At 38.9% G+C, this 23300-nt stretch overlaps 1 pseudogene; it reads right to left on the minus strand.

Moving 5' to 3' along the window:
- Positions 1-11256: 11256 nt before the first annotated feature.
- LOC110331741 lies at positions 11257-11955 on the minus strand (annotated as a pseudogene).
- Positions 11956-23300: the final 11345 nt, after the last annotated feature.

Genomic DNA, 23300 nt, shown 5'->3' on the forward strand with positions numbered 1-23300 from the left:
ATAAAAAGAAAACTTGAAGGAAACTGTCGCTTCAGAAATGTTCAGAAACAACAAGAAAAATACACAAAAGCTGGCCCATGTGGACCTTCCTTGATGTGCTGTCCAGCACATGCCAGTGGCTGTTTGTGCTGTCACAGCATCTAAGAACCGCAGATGAAATAGGTCACTGTAGAAAAACATCACAAATAGTGTCAAACTCAGATCTCCACGGGGCATCTGTTGTTGGCTCAGCTTGAAAGTATCAAAACATATTACTCACTTGTAAAGTAGAAGCATGTTCCTCAGCCCTTAACTATCCCTGATGTGGTAGAGTCTGCTACCTTGTTAAAGAACCAGCCATTGTTAGTATGAGATCTGACATCTCAGGCATTGTCACACATGAGTTTCTCTGTGTCTCCCATTGTATTTTAGAAATGGCTTATTGCAATGAACTCTGCACATTCTAAATTGAAAAATTTTTAGGTATAGAACTTAAATATTTTGGTGCAATCTGTTCATACACATTTTTTAAAAGATTTATTTATTTATTATATGTAAGTACACTGTAGCTGTCTTCAGACACTCCAGAAGAGGGTGTCAGATCTTGTTACGGATGGTTATGAGCCACCATGTGGTTGCTGGGATTTGAACTCCGGACCTTTGGAAGAGCAGTCGGGTGCTCTTACCCACTGAGCCATCTCACCAGCCCTTCATACACATTTTTTATATTCACAAACTGGCTAACCACTACCCTTACCTAGCTGGAAAACATTTCTTATACCTCAAAGTAAATCTCATCTCAATGTAGTTTCTCTTAGTCTCCTCTTCCCCTTTCTTGACCTACTCCTTTAATGTGACTGTTCTGACAAGTGCCTTTGCTGCCCATGAGCTCATCTGAAACTGTCTCTCTGCTGCCTTATCCAACACCATTAAGTATACTAGAGCTAAGAACACTGTCTCCCTTCAAAGACGCTAAACTGCCAGTGTCTGTCTGCTGCCTTCCTGCTAGTTTATTGACCTGAAAGCCTTATCAGGTATCATTGCCACACTCTATCTCTGCCGATAAGCATGGCATACAATGACCTTGCACTTCAGATACAGCTATGACACTGCACTCCTGAGTGTGCTCATATTCCTAAGCCTCTTGAGGTGATGTGTCTGTCTCTTCCCCTTTTCATGTTGGTAACAAAGATAACTTAAGTACTCCTTGAATTGCTCTGTGCTATGTGAAAAACTGAAAGTTAGTTAATGACTTTTTCTCTAATCCATTTCACCGTACTCTGTTGCAACCAGCGTGATGGAAGACAATGTGTAAGGGGAGGAGCCTGGGTCAGAAGCACAGGTCAGTAGTGAATGTCAGTGATCAGACAGAACCTTCCCATCTGAGATCTAGTGCTTCACCAGACACAGCTTTACTTGGCGTTTCCATGTGCGCTCACAGAGCTTATTGGCCAAGGTCTTAAACCTTCTTGCAAACGTGCTCCTGATGAGTAACACTAATTTTCTTCAGACACATTCAGAGGTGTCTGAGCACTAGTGGATTTTTATCTTGATTTAGCGTCATTTGAAAGTCTACATAGTAACATAGAACTTATATGGAAGCAAATAGCATTAACGAATAACTTTTAACATAAAGTTAATCAAGAGAGCCTATGAAAGGGAAAAGGGAGAGGGAACGGGTTGTAATCAGGAAAGACATTTCCAAACATGAGTCTTTTAAAAATTCATAATGGATTCCAAGGAATTAATGCTATTCATAAGAAAATGCTTCTTAAAACATGTAAGACTGAAAATGAAAAAAAAAATCATCAAAGCATTGCAATTTCATGCACGCGTTGAGTGGTTTTAGATGATCGTGCTTTTCCTTTTTTAATTAATTTTTTTTTCATTTTGTTCATTATAGCAGGCTAGATTGCATGAAAATTCAACTCAGACCAGATATTTTAAAATTAAAAATGCAATGTAAGAGTGATAAATATGCAATTGGCCCAATGAGAAAGGTTGAGAACCCTCCGGAAGTCAAGGGGGAACAGAAGGATCTGAAATCTTGATGAAACTCAAGCTGTTCCTGCCCTTCAGCATTGTCAACCTGGAGGGACCAAGGTTTATGTAGCTATAAAAGCAATCCTGTAAGTATTAGGGAGGAGGGAGGTCTGAGATCCATAGCTTTCAGTGACCTCTACCCTCTGAAGGAAATGTGTTTTCTAATAGGAAAGCACATTCTCTGAACCATTGGATAGGGGTGTGGCCATAGCTTCAGTCCACACTAGGTAGAAAGACTCTTCCTTTCTTGACATTTGATAAACAAAGTCAAGTTTCCTTGTCAATGTTCCTGGTGTTCCAGACAACACTGTGGTAAAACCCAAATGCCTAGAAAGGGATCTCAGGAAGTTAAGGGTGAAATTCTCCTCCTTCCTGTGCAGCCGGCCAGCAGCAGCTGCAATCCATATCTTAAATTCTGTTCTGATAATGTCTAAGTTAAGAACACCTTGAAAATATCTGTTCCAATCTCCTTGCCCACATGGAGGTTTGTGTGAATCTGTATAGCCCTGTGCAGCTTCCTAAAACATCTCTGGATGTGTTATTTAAACAAATGAGCCTTTTAAAGACACTCAGACTTTAGAAGTTGGCATTGCTTTGTCTTATGAAGCCTATCCTCTTCCATATGACCCTGCATGGGTTTTGCCAATGCCACTGTCTAAACAGATACTTTAGAGCTTTCATTAATGTCGGTCCAGAGGAGAACTTTAGACATTTTTCTTTACCATGTATGCATAAAGATATAGTACATTCCATAGTTCTCCCAAATCCTTTAGTTAAACAATCACAGTATTTATCTTATTTAAAAGCAGTAGCAAATATAACATTATAAATAACTGAAAGTCTATAAAAAATGTGTAGAAAAATCATTGTAATAAAAAATTCAATGGGTGATCCAAGCCACAGAATGGTGAGACTAGATGAAGATGAGTTAACTAGAGCCTTGGGAACTTCATCGGGAGACAGAAAGGGGGCAGGCTGACAAGAGGATTTAGGATAGAGTTTTCAATAGAATGAAAGAGTTTCAATTGAAAAAGCCCCACAACTAATGAAAGAAAAACTAAGAAGCCTGCAAAATCAGCAAAGCTCATGAAACTTAGACTTAAGTATCAAGGTGAATGGGGAAGAGAAGGAAAGTACGCCCTGATACAGCATAGTAAAGATAAACTGAAAAGCATAGACAAAAGGAATACTTGAAAATCACTGAGAAAAAAAATCAAGCTAACAATATGGAAGATTAGCAATTTACTCAAGTCGCTTATTAGATAAAAGAAAAGGTTGCCTTAATTTCTGATTCTGATAGTGGCAGAACCAATAGTTTGGACTGGTTCCTTCAATGAAGGACAACTAATCAACTAGAAAAAGCAGAACACATATACACACGCACACACACACACACACACACACACACACACACACACACACCTCTTAGGTCTATAAACTGTGCAAGTATGACGTATGATCAGGCCAGATTCTGCAGCTGCATAGGTCTGTTAAGAGCAGTTTCAGGTTTGGGGCTATAACTCTCAGGGCATTTTCTGATAACAAAATTCTAGCTGAACATCTGTCAGGCCAGACTGTAAAGTTTTCAACCTCCTTGTACTTAACCTAGAACATGCTGATAGTATAGGATAGCACCAAGGTGTATTCCCTATTTTGACTTCAAAATGTAAGGTTTCACTGCTCTTTGATGAGACTGGAGACACCAAGAGCTTTGACAGGAAGACCACACCATCTTAGGTCTCTGCTTACTTCCACAAAAAGAAAAAAAAAAAGTTTTAAGCTCCATTCCTAATACTTTTTTTTTTCCTGGCAAAGTAAGAGGAAAGGAAAACATCAACATAACCTTGGGTAAACTATAGAAAATACAAACACATCTGGTTGGGATTATCAGAAAGAACCCTTAACATGCTAATGTTAAAAAGAAAATGGCAAATTTTGGGATCATTCCTGGAGAGTTGAAAACGCATAGAAACATTTTGAAACTAAAAATGGTAGCTCATAAAAACTTCCTTGTTCAATATTTTTATATGTAAAAATGTGAACACTTTAGGAAGTAGAATTGATAAACTAGTTAGGGAAGGAAAAATAACAACCAAAAGATAGAGAGAACAGGATGAACAACTAATAAAATCCAGTGACATATTCTAAGACAAAACAGAAATGCCAGAAGCACCAGAGACATTGTGCAGAATTTGTAGCTGAGAATGTTTCTCTACAGGAGTGGACAAATTAAAGATTCAAGAGGCGCTGTGGCCTTGAAGCAAGACCTGACCAAAAAAAAAGAGGTGGGGAATCCAATTTTAGGGACATCTCAGTTAAGTTTGTTTGTTTGTTTGTTTGTTTTAAAGACATAAGAAAGAGAATAGAGAAAACCCATAAGAAGGACAAACCAGAATGATGAAATTCCTTTAAAAGGCCAAGTATTGGTTTGATAGCTAATGCCAGGAAGACAGCAAAGGGTGGCACTGGGAAGGTTACATACAATGTTCCAAAGTAGCTGCTAAGCTAGAATTCATTATTCATGAAGCAAGAAAGATGAAAGATGGTCAGAACAGAAAGGGGAGGGGAAAAAAAGGAAGCTCAAAGGAAAAGAAGAGAAAGCAAAACACACCTGGACAAAGCCATTGGCATGGAAAAACCATGGCATTTTAAAATGATGTGTAGAAATCTTTAATAAATTTCATCAAAAAAATCATTAAATCACAGTAACAGCTATTACTTTATGATAAAGTGTAATTTTTCCTAAAAGTAGAAGATTACTAGGACTTTGGATTAGTGTAATTCACCATAATATGGAAGATAAACACTTGGAGACATTTACAATTAATTCTTGAAGGAAATAAGAGGGCAGAGGGAGGGAGGGAACTGGGGAGGATAGAGGACAGGAAGGAACAGGGGGAAAGGGGCAGATGATCAGGTATTGAGGGGAGGAAGCAGGAGTTTAGGCCCAAGGGCCAACAGAATGAATGGAAATATTTAACCTCTGGAGGTGGGAGATATAGGGGGGTGCTCTAGAATGTACCAGATCAGGGAGGTGAGAGAATCTCAAGATTCAAAGGGAGGGAACTTAGATGAAATGCTCAACAGTGGGGAGAGGAAACTTGTAGAATCCACTTCCAGTAGAAAGACAGGGCATCAAGTGGAGGGATGGGGTTGCCATCCCACAGTCAACAACTCTGACCCAGAATTGTTCCAGTCTAAAAGAACTGCAGGGATAAAAATGGAGAAGAGACTGAGGAAAAGGAGGTCCACTGACCCACCCAAATTGGGACCCAACTCAAGAGGAGGCTCCAAGGCCTGACACTATTGCTGATGCTATGATGTTCTTACAGAGCCTAGCATGGCTGACTTCCAAGAGACCCGACAAGCAGTTGACTGAGACAGAAACAGATACTTACACTCAACTGATGGTCTAAAATAGGAGACCCCTGTGGTTGAATTAGGGAATGGCTGGAAGAAGCTGAGGAGGAGGGTGACCCCATAGGAAGACCAGCAGTCTCAACAAACCTGGACCCCTGAGATCTCTCAGACTCTGAGCCACCAACCAGGCAGCATACACTAGCTGTTCCAAGGCTCCCGATACACGTACAGCAGGGGACTGCCTGACCTGGTTTCAATGAAAGAAGATGCACCTGACCCTTGAGAGACTTGAGGCTCCAGGAAATAAGGAGGCTTGGAGGTGTGTGAGGACATTCTCTTGGAGACAGGGGAGGAGGAATGGGATGAGGAACTGTGGTGGGGGTGGGGGGTGTGTGGCAGTACAGAAGGCTGATAACGACTGGGCTGTAAAAAGATTTAAGATAAGAAAAACAAACGAATGAGAAAATTATTATTTTTTTAAACCCAGCAGTCATTATTGCAACAGTGAAAGACTAAAGGCATTTTTTATGATCAGAAACAACATTGATCAATTCTATTTACTGTTTTACTGAACTTTCTGGACAATGGGATCAGGAAATGAAGTGAAGTAACAGGACACTTTAATTGGAAGAGAAAAATAATTGATTTTATTTATCAGTTGAAGGACGTTTAAGTTGTTTCTCTTTCCTAACTCTTGTGTGTGAATAAAGCATGAAGACACACAGCTGAACAAGCATGTGTAGAATAGGATGCCTCCTTCGGCATGTGCCAACATGAGGTAGACCATATAGGTCGTGTGGTAGATTTACTTTAGTTAGTAAGGGTTCTCTAATGAGTTCCAGAGTGGCTGCACCATTTTGTATTTCACCAACAGTGAATGAGTGTTTCTTTTCCCCACAGTCTCCCCAGGATTTGTTGATGGTTGCTTTGTTGACCTAGAGGAGATGAAATTTTTAGTAGTTTAATTTGCATTTTCATAATTGCTAAGAAACACAAGCACTTTGAGTCATTTCTTAGCCATTTCTATTTTTTTCTTTTGAGAGCTCTGTTTAGATCTGTAGCCATTTTTAAATTGGGTGATTTAAGATTTTAGTATTTTGGTGTTTTTTTACTGTTTTTGAATTCTTTATATAATGCAGATATCAAAATATCAATCCTGTCATATGGTATAGCTGGAAAAGATTCTTTCTCACTTAGCAGACTTCCTTTGCACTTGGTTGATTGTTTCCCCTGTTTTACATTGTCTTTAAGCTTTAGGGTGCCCCAGTTTTAGTTGCTCACCTTAATTTTATTTATACTGTTTATAAAAACCAAGAGCCGCTTAACTGTGTATTTACAGCAATCTAAAAATAGTCAAAAAAAGAGGAAAACAATAAGCAACGGGGTACCCAACCCCATCTGGTTCATTCACAACGGATTCTCTACACCCAAAGCTCAGACAACATTATAGAATAGAGGTCAGAAAGATTGAAAAATCAGGAAGACTGGGACATCTTCTGCGTCTACACATTACAGCGAAGCTATACCAGTGAAATCTCAACAATATGGATACCTAAACAAGAACTGCGAAACGATGCCAGTCAACATGCCAAAGGAAACGGGAAAACTTCCATCTGCTAGATGAAGAGCTAAGGCTCTTAATGATGGCCAAGAGAGGAAGAATCCATTTCTTTTCTCCAGCAACAAGACCCCTGAGAGTTATCTAATCCCAAGTAGTCAACCCTAAACAAACAAACATACAAGCAGTATAGATATATAATGTATAAGAAAAGATCATGAATTTGAGAGGGAATGGAGAGACATTCAAGGTTTTAAAGAGGTGAAAGAGTAATAGACATTGTTTAAGTACAGTATTCATGCGTGACATCCTTAATAAGTAAAGAGTAATAAAATAAATAATAATGATATAATTTGTAATATTCTGAAAAGTACAATTGAAAGTGAAACAAGAATTTACAGTGACGATTCTACCATGCAGAGTGGGCTTAAAAGGATCCACCTGAAAGGTTCAAAACCCTTAAATACTTTGAAAGGAATAGTGATAGATTCAAACATTCTAATGTGCTTGCTAAATGTTTAGGACAATAAATTAAAAAGTGTATTTTCTAATAGCAAGAGCAGACCCAAAAAGATGGAAATGATGCAGGAAATGACAGTCCCTATCCTTCTCTGGCTTCTGCATGCACACCCATTGACTAGAACACAAGCACACGTGTGTGTATATGTGTGCACATGCACACAGTGGCAGGGGAGGGAGGAAGAGGGCCAGAGGGACAAAGAGAAAGGCAGAGAGGCAGGAGGCAGGGTGTGAGAGAGAGAGAGAGAGAGAGAGAGAGAGAGAGAGAGAGAGAGAGAAAGAGAGAGAGGGAGAGAGGCGCAATGCATAGGACATAGACATGAAATAGGATTAGTACATGTGGGACTTGATGGCTACCTCTCCAATAAACACTCTTTCTGCTATCCTTGATAATTCCATGTGTATGAACCTGAAGCTTAAGGACAGTGGGCAGTTTGAATTTTCCCTTGAAGTTAGATGTGCACATGTTAGTGGGTTCTTGTCAACTAATTCCAAGTTTCAGGAACACCTCCAAGCAAACATATTCCTTTCTTGTCATGTTTCTTCCCTCCTCTCCCCTCCCCCACCCCATTCTGAATCTGGTGATACTTGATGTGATAGGAAGAGCAATAACAGCCTTTGCTTATCAAGTAGCTGAGAGGCAAATGTACCCCAGAAATACTGGGACAGCAAGTAGGAAGGAACCTCTTTATGAATCTACCCTGACACCCTGGTCTCCAGATTCAAGCTCTAACTTGTCTGGCAGAGGGAAAACCACCTCCTAGTTCCACCTCAAGTGTTTACTTCAGGCAGTGGAATCTAATCCGCTAAGCAAGGACAAACAGAGTGCACAAAGTACATTAATCATCACGATAGATCAAATCGTGTATTGAATCCACATTAACCATAAGTTACACATAACTATTCAGTAAACGCAGAAACACAACTCAGATCCAAAGCAGTCCATTGATGCGCTCTTTAAACCCAGATCTGAAACAGAACACTGTAGGATGACAGTCACCAGTTCTTTTTGCATTAAATAAATAACTAGTTTTATGGGGGAAAAAATTACAAGAACTCAGCAATGCTGAAATTTAGTTTGTTTGGTTTGGACATTACCAGAAAGAGGTAAGCCAACAAGAAAGAAAGTCCTGAAGAAAGGATTGTCAAGCATGTGACAGTGTCAAGTAAAAGAGAGGCATTAAGGGAAAGCAGACTAGAATAAAGAACAGAGGTCCGCAGCTGTGTGGCCTTGCAGTATCTCTCAACCAGGTTCCCAAGGAACACTTGCTACTCTTCAGGTGGATGTGCCCCACCCACCCCAGAGATTCTGACTTAGTAGCTTTGTATTGGGAAGATTTCCAGCTGGTGTGAAGGTGGCTACCAGCATATCACCCTCAGCAGCTGGCTGTACCAGGAGGAAATGGGCCAAGAGCTGTTTCAGTGGTCTGACAGCTGCTTAGGAGTTCCAATGTCCCAAGGTGCCTCAGAGGAAACCTTCTACCTGCGCTTAAGCCAGGCCTGGCAGATGAGAATCTGATGTCCCTCATTTGCTCAGTGATCCGGATGCTTTACACTAATTCAATAACTCCTTGGACTTTTCTGACGCTCACAAACCTGAAATCTGGGCTCTTCAGGTAAGTCTGTAACATGTGAGGGGGTGTATAAAACACGTAATACAAATACGTTAGCCCCACAAGCATGCAAGCGCAGCTACAAGACTAGGTGTGACTTTGTGCTTAGGAACTCAACAAGCTGCTAATGTGTAAAACCACAATCTGGAAGACCATTGGAACTGTGGTCACAGATCTAGCTACGTCTGAACAATTTCAAACGTGGGAAGAAATTTAAGTAAGCAAATGCAAATAGAGATTGTTTTTCCAGCTAATAGCTTTCACAAATATCTATTGTATTTTACTTTTGGCAATAAAATAAATATGCATTTATGCTGCAACTGGAACTGCAAGATTTTCAAGAAGCCTCGCTGATGAAGAGCCTTTTGTTCTAAGGGATAGATAAAAAGCTCACCTGTATTTGAACACAAATATTTAGATAATAATTGTGTTGACATGACGCATAATTCTCACCTGCAGTGGAACACAAAAACTTCTATTGAGTCAAATATGCCTGATCCTGGCCCAGGAACACAGATTCAGGTTGTCCCACGAATAAATTCCAATGAGAAGACCAACCTTTTATGTTCTTACAGTTACAGAACTGAAGTCATAATTGAAGGCACTTTTTAGATATCAAGGTGGGGACACCACATAGGTAGGATTCACCAAACAGGGAAATTTCTGCTGTGGATCTTTGATGTTATTCTTGCTTATGGCATTCTTAGCTTTTGGGCTAGTGAAAGCTACTGGTCTTCTATGTTAATAGAAAGATTGTATCTGATATGCAAAGAATGTTAGAGCAGATAGTGGGGTGGGAGTGAATGGCTATTTAAAAACCAAAAGCAGAACAAGATAATTCATCTTTGACTCTGCAACATTCCAGCTCTCTACAATTAGTGAAGTTCTAAGCATTTGGGTGGTCCTGTAGAATCTTTAATGTAGGTGTGGCTTTCAGGAACCTAGTCCACAGTTCTCTGTTGGCCAAGTATCACCTTTTGTGCATTTGGAGGCCAAATATTGTATGCAGCTCAGTAGGTAAAAGACTTCTTTTTTTTTTTTCCTTGAAGAAAAATTTAATTTAAAAGAATCAAAAGAAAAATTGAACAGTGCCTAAATCTTTATTTTTCATAACCTACATTTTTTCAAATTAGACAGTTTTACACAAAAATGACACAAAAGGAAACTTAAATTACCAATAGTTTACATGTAAGTTTGAGTCCAGTCTTAATGAAAAGTAGAAGAGAAACAGAAACCCTCAGGCAAGCTTCCACTTGTTACACTCCCATTCTGTGACTTGCAGCTGTTAGCGTTCCTGGAATCTTCGATTGTCTGTTGCTTTCCATATAACAGGCTACAAAGCACACAAACCCACAACTATAGCTCACTGAAGGGGACACAAAGACAGGTATGCACCATCAGTCGCCTGCTATGACACACTGGACCAGTTTTTCAATATCAACTGCAGAAACCCTAATACAGCAATATCAGACTTTGGCAAAAGACTTCTTAAGGTCTAAATTTGAGGAGACAGACATGTAGTCATAAAGGAAATGGTTGACAAACAATTGAAGTCATATTTAACCAGGAAACACTGATTCTTAAGAAATAAATGTCACTGGTGTTGTCATTGGAAGTGTGTTGTTTTTGTGTGATTGAGATTTAAAGAGAAGGGGCTGGAAAAATGGCTCACTGACTGCTCTTCCAGAAGTCTTGAATTCAATTCCCAGCAACGACATGGTGGCTCACAACTACCTGTAATGGGATCTGATGCCCTCTTCTGGTGTGTCTGAAGTCAGCTACAGTGTAATCATATAAAATAAATAAATGGATAAATAAATGTTTTTGCAAAAACAGGAAGAAACCTACTTCTTCCAAAAAAAAAAAATTTCAAGAATAGAGTCAAAAATAGTCCAATAGAGTCAAAGCTGCCATAAAAAACCTTGCTGTCTAAGTATGTCATAGGCTTCCCAGAAACTTCACACACACACACACACACACACACACACACACACACACACACGCACGCGCACGCACACACACACAGGCATCAGGTTTATTTTATGGGAGTGCAGAACTTAAGGCTTTTCAAAAAGCACTAGTGAGGCACAGGAGTAAAAGTAGCCACAGCTAAAGGTAGACTCTTGCTCCAGTTCCCAGGGCCACATCAGAAGGAGAAATCAAAGGTTACTCTCTAAGGCAGTCTTAAAGTCTGGCATTCAGGGTTGGGGGCACAGGGCCCATCCATTTCTCTCCTAGCAGGTAAGCTAGCAACTCCATGTGGTCAGATCCACATAAGATGTAGGTTTTGCCATCCACATGGCCAACCGTGGTGGGCAGCCCCGAGGCCCTGTATTTATAGGCTGCCTCAGCGGTCTCCCTGAGCTTGTTCTTCACCTGTTCTGTGGAGATCTTCTCCAGAAAGTGTTGGGATTGAGCTGTGGACATCCCGGTCTTCTCTGCTGCAGCCAGAATGTTCTGGGCCTCTGTGATATATTCATCTCGAGACCAAACACGCATCCATAGCTCTCTGGACACCTTCCCCAGCATCTCTGGTTGCTCCATGCTCACAGCTGTTAAGAAGCATATGATATTTACACTTCCTTTCTTAACATTCTCACCAAAGAAATTCTTGGGTGTGCTGATGGGAACCTGGAAGAGCTGCTTCAGGAGAGGAATCTCTGAATATGCACTGGCCTTTTCGGGGAACCGTAGCTGGTGGTGGGTTTCATGATCCCCATGATTAAAGGGGGCCGCAACTGCAGCTTAGTATTCCAGAGATGTTGGTATCTGCAGAGGACCTCAAAGCCCAGCCAGGAGTATAGGGACAGCAAGCACATCGTACAATGGTTCCAGGATGCTTGGCACCCGCCCAATTCTACAGTGGAGAGAGAAAGCGAGCATGAAGCCGTGGGCTGCTGAAGAGCTTCAGGGTCAGGAGCAAGCCCAGTATACTATATATTAACATGTTCAATACCAATACCAATATATTAATTCAATTAATTTAATTCAGTTAATTTTTTTGGTAGGAAGAAGTTTTATTGTTTTGGAATCCTGAGAATTTGAACTTAAAGTAGAGGTAACCCCCCCTCCCTCAAATAGATTTCCTTTTGGGGAAAGTAAGATATGCCTTCGTCAATTTAAACCAGTATTTTTATTAAAATTATGATAAACAATGAGAGAATTGTTTTATGAGCATGTTGACATTTGAATCTTCTTAAACATGAAGACTTTACTGGGTAAAGTAAAAGACCTAGTAAGTAAGCAGTTAGTATAAAAACATGACTTGTGAGATGATATCATGCAATCTTTGAGTTTCACTAAAATCAAGATCGCCATCATTTGGAAAATGTCCCAGTGAAATTCCCAACATCTCAAACAGTATTTACATTTCTAAATATGACAGGATTTTAAAAACATAAAGGAGGGATAATAAGTAGACACTTTAGCAGAGGGCTTTGAGTTTTGTTACTTGGGGTCCTTAGCTGTAACTGAAGATGGGTATGGCCTAGATTGCCCAAAGTCTACTTGGTCCTATTCTCAGACATTGGCATGAGTTCAGAGTGGTAAATACAGATGTAAGGTTTTATCTTCTGAAGATTCACCGCACAGAAGTTTCTTTAAAGCACTTACTAGGGTTCTTTGCATGGGGTCAAGAGGAAGCTTTGGCATAATTTCTATTCTAACTGCAAAATCACCTGGTTTTAGTATTTATTCTTTTAGTTTTGTTGTTTCTGGAGGGTGTTGCTTCATTGTTTGGTTTTCTTGGTTGAGGGATTGTTTGTTCATCTTCCCAAGAGCTTACTACAGAAATATTCTATAACAATTCTGAACTTTTAATTATTACTTTTTCAATAATAAAAATAAGTGTTATCCTTATTTAAGTAATATTTTCTTTTAACAGAGATTTTTTTTCAACAGTCCCTTGCTCAATTTTCCTAGCATACTCTGTAATTATATGAACAGAAATATTTTTTTCTAAAAGGGACAGATCTTAGATTTAGAAAAACCAATCCAACTGTATTTGGCTTAGAAAGCAAACATTTATTTATTGGTGACTTTAAAATGTAGGCAATATTTGATTATTTAACCACCAACGCATAGAATTACAAGGCAGATTTTAAAATCAGAGCTCAATATTTGTCTATTCATTTTGCTATAGCCATAGATCAGGCTTTCCTCATTCCTCATCAGAGCAGCTCTGTCGAGAAGGAGATTAGACCTATACAGAGACCCACTATTGGACAATATCTAGACAGTGAGGAATGCTTGGAACATTCAGTCCTAAGTGAAATGTCTTCACTAAACCCCTTCCCTCGGGAGTTAAAGAGTTCTATAGAAGAGAAGGCAGAAAGACTGTACAAGCATTAATGATTGATGCCAAGGAAACTATCTTCCATACACAGCAGGACTGGTGTACATATGTACTCACAGAGACGGTGGCAGCATGCCCAGGCAGGGCCTACAGAGGTTCAAGCAAGATGGTGGTCTCAGTGCTTAGAGGGGGCAGTGGACATGATCTCTCATCTCTACCAAGAAGCCATCATCAATTCACAAGTGCCTACAAGCGTTTTCTACAATGGAGTCTCAAGGGATATACAAACCAGACTTCAGGACAGGCCCCGTGTCTAGACGGCCAACACAAAAATTACCTTAATAGTACATTTGGAGACAATTTTTTCTCATATCATTTTGTTTGGGCTTTTTTCCTGTACTATCCTGGTTTCTGATTTTGTATTTTTATGGGTTTTTCATGTGTATGTCTGTGTGTCTGAGTTTGTTTGTCTGTTTGTTTCTTGTGTTCTTATATATTTTTAAATTTTTTTATTTGCCTGTTTGTTTTCTAAAAAGAAAGGGAAAGAAAAAGCATGGAATTTCCAGGGTATGAAGGTTTAGGAGGAAATGGGGGACAGAAAGTTGTGATCAGAATGTATTATACTAAAAATTTGTCAGCAAAAATATAAGAAATATTTATTTACTAAAATAAGTTTGATGATTACTGTTTAATCTTAAGAATGCCCAAGTAGAAATAATTCTTTCCAATAGAAACCTCCTTACTGGTAAGGAGGCAGCTTTAGCCAGCAGGGAATCATACAGCCTTTGCACCTGGATAAAAGCCAATCGCTGTGGCTTAACTGTCCATTTGGTGAAGAGATGAAACACTAAATCCTAGTTCTTCAAGGAACTTTTTTTCTGCAAACATTGCTAAGATCGGATCAGTGCTTTAAGAGCCTTGTTGTAAACAGAGTTGGGCTTCAGTTCTACATCAGTGTGTTGAATTTTGGCCTTAGGAATTTTGAATAACCTTTCATTACATCCAACTCAGTCAATCCACACCATCTTTCTTTTGGGTTTAACTTTTACAAATCTTCATATGCCGTATGTTAACCTTCTAGTTTTGTCCTTATCTGCTGTTTCCACTTTGAAACAATCATTTACTTTTAGGGCAAAACTAAATTACAACCTAAAGTCCTTTCTCCTCCAGAAAACTTTTTCTCTTTTTTTCCCCTTTAAGCTTCTTTGCCTACCCCCCAAAATATGTATCTATAGACATCTATATTTCTTTTAATAATTTTGTGATTCATTTCTGTGTCATTTTATTTTTACAAAATTTAGAGAACACTTCTTTAATAAAAATTGAATATATTAGAATGCACACGATGGAACATGGAAATACAAGCAATACATGTTCATAGTCCTGAAGATAATTTAGCTTTCTATTATCAAATGTGTTCCATTAACTACTCAGTGATGACGTAAGTCTTACTATAATAGGCACTGAGAAAATACCGTTTTTAAAGAAAAGCACTGATTTCTCGTTTGAGTTCCACAAGGCGAATGAAAGCTTGATGAAATATGGAGTATCTGTCTGTAGCTGCTACTGCTCCTAATTCTTTGGGTTATCTGTTTACTTCTGTAGTAAACACAATAACCAAAAAGTACTGTCTGCTCAGATTGTCTCACCTTCAAAACTGATGGCATACCTATAAGCAATTGCCTCAAGTATACTGAAAGGCACCTAGGAATCTAATTTATACTCTCAATGAAATTATAGCAGCTAAGGTCAGTTGTTTACCTGCTGCTTCTTGTAACCCTCCATGCAAGCAACAAAAACTTAAGTTGAAAATGACTTTTTTCCCATTCTTTTCATTTTTCTTCAGTCACAGATTCTAGAGTGAACATTTAAATGTCTATATTTCAGGCTTAACTAATATAAGGACCTTGAAAAACAGATTCTTTTTTCAAAAGAAACAGGTACAGGGCAACTACCAGTAGACAGACATTGATCTATATATGTATTAATACCATAATTATAAATTTAAAAATCACTCTAAAATACTTATATTCACATTAATACACACGTTAAATCAGGCAAAATAATAAAAAATAATATTACTATAATAACAGTGATGATAATGATAATAATCTTAGTAAAAATGAGTTAAAACAGAATAGTAAAAATGAACTTCCCCCAGGTTTGCAAGTCAATTATTTTGAAAATATTCTGGATTTAAGATTAACGTTTTGCCCCATACTGCTTCAGTCACAAAATGACACTTTAAAACTGGTGATACAAATCCAGCTATCTCTGCTGAACACATCCAACACAATTACACTAAATCAGAATGTACCTGGTGGGAATATGATAAAACATTGCAGTCTTGGGCAGAGCATCCTTTAAAAGACAGTATAGGCTCAGAAAGCGAACATGTTGTGGAGGTCTGTCCAACACCCTGCACACCCTCTGGCTTCAAATCTAGTAGGCAGAGAAGAGCTCTTCAAAAAATGGGAAGTCTTTCCTAACTTTTATTAAGTCTCCTTTTGGGCAGTTTCAATCATAACTTATAAAATACATCCTCCTCTCCCCATCAGCCTCCCATATCTCCTTTCTACTTCTGTCAAGCCCATTCCTCCCCACACAACCCTTTCTCACATTCATGGGTATGATGGTTTTGATTATGCTTGGCTCAAGGAGTGGCACTATTAGAAGGTGTAACCTTGGAGGAAGTGCATCACTGTGGGTGTAGGCTTTAAGAGCCTCGTCCTAGCTTCATGGAAGCCAGTCTCCTCCTATCAGTGTACAGATGGAGAGGTAGTACTCTCAGTTACACCTGCATCACGCCTGCCTGGATTCTGCCATGCTCCTACCTTGATGATGTCTTAGTGGTTTTGTTGTTGTTGTTGTTTATGTATGTTATTTTGGGTTTGTTTGATTGATTGATTGATTGATTGATTGATTGATTTTATAATCCATTGATTTTTAACTAAGGAGTGTATGTGGCCTTGGGACTGGGATTATCCACTGAAATCTGGTATACTTACAAGTACCAACACAATGGAAGACAATGACTATCCTTCCTTGAAAATCATTAGTAGCCATCCCTCTCCTCTAGGGAGACACCTATGCAGTTGTATCTCGGGCTATGGTAATTTAAATGAGAATGGCCCTTAGGTTCATATATCTGAATATTTTTAAATGAGAATGGCCCTTAGGTTCATATATCTGAATATTTGATGCCGAGTTGAAATGATTGGGAAGGGTTAGGAAGTTTGGCCTTTTGAGGGAGGTATATAACTTGGAGTGGGCTTTGGGGTTTAAAAGCCTATGCCATTCCCAGTTACTCCAGTTATACCTTGTGGTCTATGGGGGCATTTCTATTCAAACCACCACAGCAAGGAACTCATATTTAAAGTAGAAGAAACACTGAGGTGTAATTTCAGCTTTTTGAACCAGAGGTGAAAACTAAATAAGAGACCAATCTTAACTGATTTAAACACTCCCCTTTGGGTTGAATTTAAAATACTCTGCCATTTCAACACATTCTTTTGGATTGTATATTAGTCATATTTCACTGGCTTGTTCTAGTTGTTATTTCTGATATGCAAGCTTAATGATAACAGCTGCTTAAGTTACTTTTCAGGGGTTTGAAGGCTGCTTCTGTCCAACTTTTAGGACTCTCCAGGACAGCCAGGGCAAACCCTGTCTCGAAAGAAAAAAAAAAAAAAAAACCTCTTAGGACTCACCTTTTGGTGTCAGAGGGCCCTACACTCAGATGTATTAACCCAGCCATTGTCTGAACAGGCAGCCAATAAAGAGCTATCAGTTTTATTATGCATTAACTGACCACTAACTAACTCTCCTTCAGTTATCTTTTCATATGTCTTAAATAATCTGACTCCTTTATTGCTCAAATATTCAGAAACCCTGTTGTATCACGTGTCATCCTTCAGAGGAACAAAAGAGAAATAATGAATACCTTCTGCAAGTGGATTTATCAGATTGGCTTTAGTATATTACCTATTTAATCCATGAGGTTTGATGTCTTAGCTATCCCAATCTGGTGCTAAAGTCCTAGAAGGTTTTTTGTTTTTTTTTTTTTTTTGGAGAGTTACTAGCTTTAGTCCTGTTACACTGGAAGTCAAAAGAACCTTGGTTCTGGTGTCATTCAAGGATGGCAGAAGCAGGGCTTCTCCAAGACAGATACAGTGCAATTACCAGCAGGAAGTGAAGATGGGCAGGGACCAGCAAGAGTAGAGGCTTTCCCCTCAAGTATCACGGTATCACTGTATCACTGCACCATGTGTCCGTCCTCCACACAAGTTACTTACTTCTCAAGGGAAGAGTCTGCCCCCTCTCCCAGATAACTCTTCTAGGAAACATTCTAGCTCACTCACAGAGAGGCAAGTTTTAGGTGTAATTAGATTGACAGACATCACACCCCTGTCTTCTGGGAGATGGATTTGAACCTGAGCACCCAAATCCCTCTGCTTGCTGCCTTGGAAATCTCGTTATTTTTCAGTAGATGAGATAGATATCTCTATGTGCACGTACATTCTTACTCTTTTAATTTATTAACAAAGTTCATGCACACACATATACACATATACACCACACATACACATATACACACAAGATACACACACACACACACACACACACACACTCATGACCTTTGGAAAACTGTTGTGATTCCTTTTTCAAAAGTACAACTTATTGAAACATGTAGCAATTTTATATGTTAAAATGATACTAAATACCCTGAATGGTTATTGTCACACCAAGATATTTTATATTATTTATGACTATTGTGAAGGTGTATTTCCCTAATTTCTTTCTCAGCCCCTTTATCTTTTACGTAGGCGAAGGCTACTGATTTATTTGAGTTAATTTTATATCCAGCCACTTTGCTGAAGTTGTTTATCAGCTGTAAGAGGTCTCTGGTAGACTTTTTTGGGGTTGCTTGTGTATACTATCATATCATCCACAAACAGTGATACCGTATACTATCATATCCACAAATAGTGACACCTTGACTTCTTCCTTTCCAATTTGTATCCTTTTGACCTCCTTCTGTTGTCTAATTGCTCTAGCTAGAACTTCGAGCACAATAATGAATAAGTAGGGAGAGAGTGGGCAGCCTTGTCTTGTGGATGGTTTTTAATGGGGCTGCTTCAAGTTTCTCTCCATTTAATTTGATGCTGGATACTAATTTGCTGTATATTGCTTCTATTATGTTTAAGTATGTGCCTTGAATTCCTGGCCTTTCCAAGACTTTTAACATGAAAGGCTGCTGTATTTTGTCAAAGGCATTTTCAACATCTAATAAGATGATCACATGGTTTTTTTCTTTGAGTTTGTTTACATAGTGGATTACATTGATGGATTTCTGTATATTAAACCATCCCTGCATCTCTGGGATGAAGCCTACTTTATTATTGTGAATGATCATTTTGATGTGTTCTTGGATTTGGTTCGCAAGAATTTTATTGAGTATTTTTGCATCAATATTCATAAGGGAAACTGGTCTGAAGTTTTCTTTCTTTGTTAGGTCTTTGTGTGGTTTAGGTATCAGCCTAACTGTGTCTTCATAGAATAAATTAGATAGTGTTCTTTCTGTTTCTATTTTGCAGAATAGTTTGAGAAGTATTGGTATTAGGTCTTCTTTGAAGATCTGATATAATTCTGCACTAAAACCATCTGATCCTGGGGATGTTTTGGTTGGAAGACTTTTAATGACTGCTACTATTTCCTTAGGGGTTGTGGGAATGTTTAGATAGGTTATCTGATTCTGATTTAACTTTGGTACATGATATCTGTCTAGAAAATCATTCATTTCATCTAGATTTTCCAGTTTTGTTGAGTATAGGCTTTTGTAGTAGGATCTGATTTTTTTTTAATTTCCTCAGATTCTGTTGTTATGTCTCCTTTTTCATTCCTGTTTATGTTAATTTGGATATTGTCTGTGTTAGTTAGTTTGGTTAAGAGTTTATTTATCTTGTTGATTGTCTCAAAGAACCAGCTGCTAGTTTTGTTGATTCTTTATATAGTTCTTTTTGTTTCTACTTGGCTGATTTCAGCCCTGAGTTTGATAGATGTTGGGGAAGTGAGAGGTTCTCAGGACCCAACAGGGATTGTTAGCTGAAGTACACAACAAAGGGGAGATACGACCTATAGAGACCACCTCCAGTAGATGAACACAGCCCCAGTTGAGGGAAGGGGCCACCTACCTATTTTAAAATTTTTAACCCAGAACTATTCCTGTCTAAAGGAAATGGAGGGTCAAAAAATGGAGCAGAGACTGAAAGAAAGGCCATCCAGAGACTGCTCTACCTAGGGATCCATCTGGTCTGCAGATACCTAATCCTATTCTTGCTGATGTCAAGAAGCAATTGCTGACATGACCCTTGTATAGCTGTCCCCTGAGAGGCTCTGCTAGCACCTAATAGAGAAACAGATACTCACAGTCAGCCATTGGACTGAGCCCAGGGACCTCAATGGAAGAGTTAGGGGAAGGACTGAAGGAGCTGAAGCAGATTGCAACCCCATATGAAGAACAACAATATCAACTCTCCAGAGCCCACCGCCAAGAACTCCCAGGGTCTAAACCACCAACCAAAGAATATATATGGATGGGTCCTGGCATCAATGGCACAGGAGGCCCTTGGTCCCGTGGAGGCTTGATGTCCCAGCGTAGGGAGATGCTAGGGCCGTGAGGAGGGGGTGGCTGGCTGGCTGGAGGAGCACCATGGGATGGGGTGGGTTGTGGAATGGAGACTGGGAAGGAAGACATTTGAAATGTGTATAAATAAAATAACCAATAAAAAAAGAAAAGATATGTAAACTAGAAAAAATCCTGAATGGTCATTTACCCTGCACCTTTTTGTAGGAGTTACTCTATTAGGCAATGTGAAGCAGGAAGCCTTTGAAGCTGGGGCTCTCTTTTTCAAGCAGTAGAACATGATAATATCCATACAACAAACAGAAAAACAAACAAGTAAGAACTGTGATATATGTTCCTAACATATTTTCATACAGTAACATTTTAAAATGAGAATATGTGGACTTAGAATCTGAGCATATTGACATTTTGTTTCTCCAGTGATACAGTTGTCTTCTGATAAATACCACGGAGCAAGAGTCACTACTCTGACTTTATGAGTTCTCAGTGCTCGACCTGGCAAACATGATTTGACAGAAACACAAACTGTGTGCGCTATGCTTCCATTTGCTGCAGAATAACTTATTGTCCATTTGTGAGTTTGAGGGCAGGTTTCTCTACAAAAACAAACAAACAAACAAAAACTAAAAGAATGTTCCTGTAATAAAATTAACCAACAAAGTAACCCATACCCTGTAATTCCCTGGTGCATATATTTGGATATTTATTTCATTGATGACAAGTTCAGGTAATCAGGGATTAAATAATTGGATGCATTTGAGATTAGAGTAGAGGTAAGTTGAAAGAATAGAAAAGGGTTTGTGATCATGAGTGAGGACCTAGTACACTGTGATGCTCTGACAGGTTTCCAATATACAAGTGGTGGTTATCTTCTTTCTCCCTTTTATAGCTCTTTGTTGAGCTGTATTCTCTGTAGTCTCTGAAGAAAGAAATAGAAGAAGATCTCAGAAGATGGAAAGATCTCCCATGCTCATGGAATGGCAGGATTAATAAAGTAAAAATGGCTATCATGCTGAAAACAATCTACAGATTCAACGCAATCATCATCAAAATTTCAACTCAATTCTTCACCGAGTTAGAAAGGGCAATTTGCAAATTCATCTGGAAAAACAAAAAACCTAGGATAGCAAAAACTATTCTCAACAATAAAAGAACTTCTGGTGGAATCACCATCCCTGACCTCAAGCTGTACTACAGAGCAATTGTGATAAAAACTGCATGGTACTGGTACAGAGAGGTAAATCAATGGAATAGAATTGAAGACCCAGAAATGAACCCACACACCTGTGGTCACTTGATCTTTGACAATGGGTCTAAAAACATCCAGTGGGAAAAACAACTGTATTCTCATGGATTTTAAATGTTCTGTAAATGCCACATGTAACAGACATGAGTCTGGAAAATCATAAAGGAGAAAAAGACCACTGTTCCTAATCATTTCTTGAAATCTCAATTCTGATTCAATGCTCTGTTTCCTGGAGCTCAGTGCCTATCCCAGTGAAAGATGCACTATTCCACTCAAATGGCTAAGCCAATGGGACTTAAGCTATGAGTGCAAAAGTGAAGAAGGAAAATTATTTCTAGTAAAATGATGACCTCTATCCATAACCTAAATGTAGGAATCATGGGGCAGCTACAAATAAAGTATACCAGAGCAAATAACCTGCTCAGTGTGTCCAGTGTTTTATTTTTTTAATTTTATTATTTATTTATTTTATCATTTATTTATTATTTTATTATTTATTTATTATTTTATTTATTTTTTTATATTTTTTCTCTATACTATTATGAAACAAAGTGGAAATTATAGATAAGACACTAAGTTTTGTGTGGGCAAAGTCATTTTTAAGACCATGCCAGCCAAGTTCTAGGAGATGGCCTTGGGTCACAGATTTACCAAAAACTTCTTAAGCTCAAATAATTGTGTTATAAAGTCTCTAATCCGCAATTAATTTTAGAGACCTTACTATCCAGTAAGTGCCCAGGTTATATCAGATGCTAGAAATATGTACCATAAAATAACTTAGTCACAAGAAACAGAAAGGACAGTGGTGATTAAAATATGTGAGTAGTCAAAGAAATCACAGGCGGTGAAATATGGATAAATAGAGAATAGGGAGTGAGCAGAAATTAGCCCACAAATGGATAAAGTTAGTTTAATATATGTTTTTTACCATCAGCTTCTCCATGAAGCACAAGCAAGGGCTACTTTTTTTTTTTTTTACCATTTATTTAAGCCTAAACCCTGCATATGAGCAAGAGTTATATTATATTAGACAAAATTATAATCTTGCAATGTAGTGGTATATACACCACAGGGTTAACTTAACTGTGCTGAAGCCAGCAGGGGCTCAAGAGGTGGCACATGGGACAAATGAACCAGCCAGCGTGAGACTCTGAGTTCCAGTTAGCCATCCAAGATCTTAAAAACACACATCCTGAAACAGATTTTTTTTTAAAAAAAAGTCATCTTAGTCTTTCTGGGCTACTGCAACAAATTTCTAAAACTTATAAACAAGAAAAATAAAATCTTTCTCAAAGATATGGCGGCCAGAAATCCTCCGTTGAAGTTCAGCATTGTCAGGTGGTAGCAGACTCCAGGCTTCAACCTGGATCTTCACATAAAAGAAACTGGCTGAAGACACTGAAACAGTTATGTCACTGGTAGAGTGCTTGTCTCGTATGCAGGATGTTATGGGGTCAGACTCTAGCACCACAGATGGGCTTCCCCTTCACCACCCCCTTCACCCCAAAGACCCCATGTCCTCACTCCTTGCCACTGCCCTTAAAAGTTCAGCATGTATGCTTTAGGGGAAGCAACTATTTGGCCTGTTGCAGAAAATTTCATTTTGACTTGCAGTTAATTTTCGTTACCTAATCTTATTTTAATTTGACTTATTTGTACGAGTAAGATGCTCGGCTGCTCCTGTAAGGAAGAGATTTTTATCTCGTCGGGCACTAATGGAGCCATGGGCAGAATTGCAGTTTGATGAGATTGGTTTTAGCAACAGCAGATGTTGTAGTCTCTCTGCCTGTGCTGGTGTGAGAACATGCTTCACAGGCTGAAGAGACGGCTCATTGGCTAACAGTGCACACTACTCTGGCAAAGGGGCCTAGCTGCCATGACAGATGACTTACAACTATCTGTATCTCTAGCACCAAGAGATCTGACACTCTCTGCCTACATTCATGAACATATACCTTTCTCCCACACTTGCACATACTGTTTTTACTTGAAAAATTAATCTAAAACCAAGACAGCCATGTGAAGAGTTGGAGGCAATCATG

The sequence above is a fragment of the Mus pahari genome, chromosome 1, assembly GCF_900095145.1.
Source record: "Mus pahari chromosome 1, PAHARI_EIJ_v1.1, whole genome shotgun sequence".
Taxonomy (NCBI): Eukaryota; Metazoa; Chordata; class Mammalia; order Rodentia; family Muridae; genus Mus; species Mus pahari.